Raw genomic sequence first — 6,000 nt, forward strand, 5'->3', positions numbered from 1 at the left:
CTCAAATCCTGGCTATATAGCCTTACAAGCCACTAGAAGGGGCGAGAAACGCACATGGAGGAGAGGGGAGTGGTTGAGCTTTACAGAAAGATCAACGGCGACGCCTTGACCACCAAGAGCCGTCCGATGGAAGATCAACGCACCACGTCTTCTGTAGCTTGCCGAAGCGGTACGAAGCAACCAGGTGCGTTGGATGGAAGATGGGCGGTTTTCCAAGCTTAGCGCCCATGTTTAGCAGTCTGAATTTAACTGAATGAACGAGAACAGAAAAGATACAGCATACAGGGTCCTGACAATTCCTCCCGCGCGAGACCAGACCTGTCCTCAGGGCTGAAAGAAAGGAAACACCTTCTGGATGAACTGGGCATCCTCCCAGGTTGCGTCCTGCAATGGCAGGTTGGCCCACTTGATCTTCCAGCGTACCACTGGTATGTCGATGTCCCCTGGGTTCGAGGAACCAATTTTATTTCCAGCAGCATCTCTGGTTCCAGAAGAATTGTGCCATCAGGGTTGATCAAAGGAAGTTTGGGATTGGGCACCGCAGTAGGGCCGATGTGTTTCTTTAACTGGCTGATGTGGAATGTGTGGTGGAGTTTGCAATCCTCCGGTAACAGCAGCTTGTAAGCGACCTTGCCTATTTTCTGTAGGACTTTGAAGGGTCCATAGTATTTGGAGTGGAGCTTCAGGCACCTGTGAATGCTCAGTGTGGTATGCCTATAAGGTTGTAACTTTAGGTAGACCATGTCTCCTACTTCCAAGGACCTTTCACTTCTCTTTTTGTCTGCATAATGTTTCATCCTTTCCTGTGTTGTGAGTAGGTTGCCCTTGATCTGATTGGCTGTCTGTTCAGCGGTGAGTACCGAAGGTAATGTGTCTGTGCTGTCCTCTGGGTATAAAGCAGCTTCCGCTAGCATTTGTGGTTTCCTGTTGTACAAAGCCTGAAATGGTGTGATTTGAAGAGCTGTATGGAAGCTTGTATTGTACCACCATTCCGCCAGGGAGAGCCACTGGTGCCACTTGGTTGGTTTGAGAAATGCCATGCATCTTAAATAATTCTCCATGCACTGATTAACCCTCTCAGTCTGACCATCCGACTGGGGGTGATAGGAGGTACTAAGGTGGAGTTTAATGCCCAATTTCTTGAAAAGTTCCTGCCACAGGTTGCTAGTGAAGATCTTGTCCCTGTCAGTTACTATCACGGATGGAAGACCATGGAGTTTAAAGATATTATCCACAAAGGCCCTAGCCACAGAACTGACAGTGATAGGGTGTTTCATAGCAATAAAGTGGCTGTACTTGGTGAACCTGTCCACGACCACTAGGATCAAGTCCTTGTTGTTGGATGTAGGCAGCCCCTCCACAAAATTCATGCTGATATGGCACCAAGCAAAGTCAGGGACTGGTAGTGGCTGTAGCAAGCCAGGATATTTGCAATGCTCTGCTTTGTTGATTTGGCAAACAGGACACTGTTTGATATAGTCCACTACTGCTTGTTTCATGCCGGGCCAATGGAATAATAACTTGATTCTCTGATATGAAGCTCTATGACCCAAGTGACCACCCAATTCCGAGCTGTGTAAAGCAGCAATTAATTTGTTTTGGAGGGGTTGGCTGTTTCCAATCACTACTCTGTTCTTGTATCTGAGAATACCATTCTAGAGAGTGTAGTTTGGTAATCCTGAAGGATTAATGGATAATTGGGTGATCAAGTCCTTGCACTTGTTGTCAGATTTGTAAGTATCAGTAACCTCTCCTATCCAAGCAGGTTTGGCTGTACTAACAAACAAACTGTGGAGTTTGTGTTGCACTCTTGAGAGTGCATCAGCAACTCTGTTGGTATTTCCCTTCTTGTACTCAATTGTGTAGTTGTACCCCAACAGTTTAACCAAGAGCTTATGATGAATTCCTTCAGTAAGTTTCTAGTCTTGGATGTACCTTAAACTTTGTTGGTCAGTTCTTATTATCAGAGAAGAAGCTGAGAAGTAATGTTTCCACTGTTTGAGTGCTTCTATAATAGCCAAAGCTTCCTTGTCATAAGTGGACCAAGCAGTAGCCCGAGGTCCAATTGCTTTGCTGAAGTAAGCAATGGGCCGTCCACCCTGCATGAGGACAGCACCAATTCCATAAGCACACACATCAGCTTCGAGCACAAATGGTTTTGTGAAGTCAGGTAGAGCAAGGACAGGAGCTTGGATCATTTTGTGTTTCAGTGTGTTGAATGCTTCTTGCTGCTCATTTGACCACTGGAAACTGTCCTTCTTAAGAGCATTGAAAAGAGGTTTGCAGATATATCCATAATTTTGCACAAATCTTCTGTAATACCCTGTGAGGCCCAAGAAACTTCTCAATTGTGAAACATTTTCAGGGGCAGGCCATTGAGTAATTGCTTCGATCTTTATAGGGTCTGTGGCAACCCCATCTCCCCTAATGATGTGGCCCAAGTACTCCACCTGAGGTTGAGCAAAAATACATTTGCTTAAGTTGACCACCAGTTGATTTTCCTGTAGGGTTTTAAAAACCTCATCCAAGTGTGCCAAATGGTCCTCCAATGTTTCACTGAATATCAGTATGTCGTCAAAGAAAACCAAAACAAATTTTCTGAGATATTTCTTGAGGATTTTGTTCATTAACATCTGAAAAGTGGCAGGGGCATTGGTTAGGCCAAAAGGCATAACCAAATATTCATAATGTCCACAATGAGTAGTGAAAGCAGTCTTTTCAATGTCTTCCTCTTTCATTCTTATTTGGTGATAGCCACTCTTCAAATCCAATTTGGTAAACACAGTAGCTCCATGAAGCTCATCCAGCAAATCCTCAATAAATGGAATAGGGTATTTGTTCTTGATTGTTTGGGAATTTACTTTTCTGAAATCATTGCACAGCCTCCAAGACAGATCCTTCTTTTTAATGAGAATAGCGGGAGAAGAATAAGGACTAGAGCTGTCTCGAATTATTTGCTTATTGACCATGTCCTAGATGATGGTCTCCATAGCATTCTTCTGATGATGAGGCAGTCTATAAGGTCGTTGATTGACTACTTTGGCCCCAGGTATAAAAGGAATTGCATGGTCACAAGCCCTAGCAGGGGGCAACATAGTAGGACTAGAGAAGACTTTTTTGTATTTTCCCATCATGGCCTTGATTTGAGGGTGCACAGGGGTTGTTGATGTATCTTCAGACTGTAACTTGTTGACAACAATAACTGCACCACAAACTGATTGCTCCATTATATGCTTATCCAAGCTAGATTCAGTGACAGGAGTAGATGGCAAACTTTCATCCGAGAAAGTGAACAACCTTTGTTTGTCCTTTGTGATCTGGAATTCCATAAGGTCAAAACCTAATTTGACAGGGTTGTGGGTGGACATCCAATCAGCTCCCAAGATAATGTCATAGCCTTGAAGTTTGAGAATTCTAAAATCTGAAGCAAATTCCTCACCCTGAATGGTATATGGACAGTTTGGGGCCATGAATTCAGTCCACAAAGTGCCTCCATTGGCCACCAACACCTTTGTTTTCTTAGTGGGTGTAAGAGTGCACTTGCTCAGCGTAGCAAAAGCAGGAGACATGAAAGTTGCAGAACTACCACTATTAATTAGGGCAGTAGCAGGGAGTTTGCCCACCATTACTGTAACAGTAAAACTGAATTTGGAATTGCTGATTTCCATTAAGGCATGCATGGAAATTTGTAACTGCTGTTGATCAGGTGGTTCATAATTGTCTTGTTCCATTTCTTCAGACATTTCAGTGACATAGACCAAATCAGTATCATCAGGGTTCTGTTCTTGCAAGGCCTGAATTTGAGCTTGGTTGCTCATTTTACACACCTTTTTGTGTCCAGGAAACCAAGTTTCTTTGCATTTATAGCAAATACCCTTGAGTCTTGCTTGTTGAATAACAGCCGGAGTGTTATTGATGTTAGTTCTGGGTTGTTCCAACTCCAATGATTTCTTGGCAGCTGTTGGAGGGAACTGAGCAAAATTCCTTCTTGGGGGTTGGGCTTGCTCCATTCTTCTAGCCAGCCAGATTGCCCTTTGTAAATCAGCAGATTCATGACACTGGACATAGTGTTGTATGCTGTCATGCAGGCCAGCTATGAAACTGTTTTTGAAATAGTCATTTGGGAGGGCAGGATTGTCCCTCCTCATGAGATTCATGTGCTGTTCAAATTTGAGGATGTAATCATTAAGACTGCCTGACTGAATGAGTGCATGGAATGCCCTGACATTATCACAAACAGAATTTTCAGCAAATCTGTCTCCCACATGTCTGCAAAATCGATACCAGGGCAGAGTGTTAGCTTGGATTCTAGTGCCTCTCCACCATTCCATTGCAGGACCAGTGAGGTATGTTACTGCAATTTCTGTTTTACTTTCAGTCGGCGTTCTAGCGGCATCAAAATACATTTCAATGGTTTGTATCCACGAATCTGTGCCTCTTCCATCAAATTCAGGAATGTTCATCTTGGCAGGTTTAACCAAAGCTAGAGGTCATCTGATATCAATCTGCACTTCTCTGTTGGCCTCAGCATTTCTCCTATGCAGCTCTACTTGAGCCTCTGCTTCAGCTTGTGCATTAGGAGGAAGAGGAGGTAGGGTAATAGGTGGTTGCACTGGCGGTGGATCCTGCAAAGCCAATCGATTTTCCAACCCAGTTTGGACTGGCCTGTTTTGAGAGAAATGTGGATGTCTGTAGGGAGGTTTGTTACTTCCATCCAGATGTAGTTCCTTACCAGTGTTGACATCCACTAGGACAGCTGATCTTGCTGTCTCCGGAGTGTGCAGACCCTCTCCAGTTTTTTTAGTCGGGCCCTGTGGAGTTGCATTATTGCTTGTGTCAGGAGCCTCCTAAAGAACTGGGGGTGGTACATCTCTGGGTGGGGGAAATGAGGTGATGAACTTGTTCAAGCAAACTTGCAGTTCACCCAAGGTCTTTTGCACTGACTGAAAATTGTTTGCTAGATGTTCTCTGAAATCCAGGAAGTCCTTTCTGTCCAACTCTCTGTTCTGCTGTAGGGTTTTAACATCAAGTTGCAGAGATTGGAACTCCAGAGACTGAGTGCACGAGGACTCAACTTCTCCCCCCATACTGTGAACTAGGACTAGTAGGAAGGAATTAAGTTGGCAGGGAGCCAAACTACCTTTCTACCGACGATCCACAAGAAAAAGGAGGGAATTTTACAACAGCACAAGGCTGCAACCTGACCTTAATCTTGAAGATCCTACCGCCGCCGTCGCCGCCGCCGTCGCCGCGCCGCCACGAAGTACTCCGGATCCGGGAGGGTGGTGGGATTTTACTACCAAAGCAAGGGGCTTCAGCAACCACTAACCTGACCAGACCAGTACCCGAATTTCACCGCCGCCTGCGCCACCAAGAAGCACCGCCGCCGGGATCGAGGGGGGAAAAGAGGATTTTACGGCGCCTCCAACTCTTCTCCGGCCCCAAATCCAACTCGCCGCCAAGGATCCAACCTTGCTCTGAATACCAAATGTCAGACTCGAGTTGTCTGACGGACTAAATTCAGAAAACGCACTCAGTATTCAGAGAATATCACTAGCACAACTTGATTTCAGAGGACAGTTTGGCTAGGGTTTTGGTTACAAGGAGACCAACCGGGAACACCGGCGGCTAGGGTTTACCCCAAGGGAGAATAATCATGAGCATGCAGGCTCTCAAATCCTGACTATATAGCCTTACAAGCCACTAGAAGGGGCGAGAAACGCACATGGAGGAGAGGGGAGTGGTTGAGCTTTACAGAAAGATCAACAGCGACGCCTTGACCACCAAGAGATGTCCGATGGAAGATCAATGCACCACATCTTCCGTAGCTTGCCGAAGCGGTACGAAGCAACCAGGTGCGTTGGATGGAAGATGGACGGTTTTCCAAGCTTAGCGCCCATGTTTAGCAGTCTGAATTTAACTGAATCAACGAGAACAGAAAAGATACAACATACAGGGTCCTAACACGGCCGTGCTCTCTCCTGGCGGTCCCCTTCCCCT

Source organism: Triticum aestivum, chromosome 6B (assembly GCF_018294505.1).
Source record: "Triticum aestivum cultivar Chinese Spring chromosome 6B, IWGSC CS RefSeq v2.1, whole genome shotgun sequence".
Lineage (NCBI taxonomy): Eukaryota > Viridiplantae > Streptophyta > Magnoliopsida > Poales > Poaceae > Triticum > Triticum aestivum.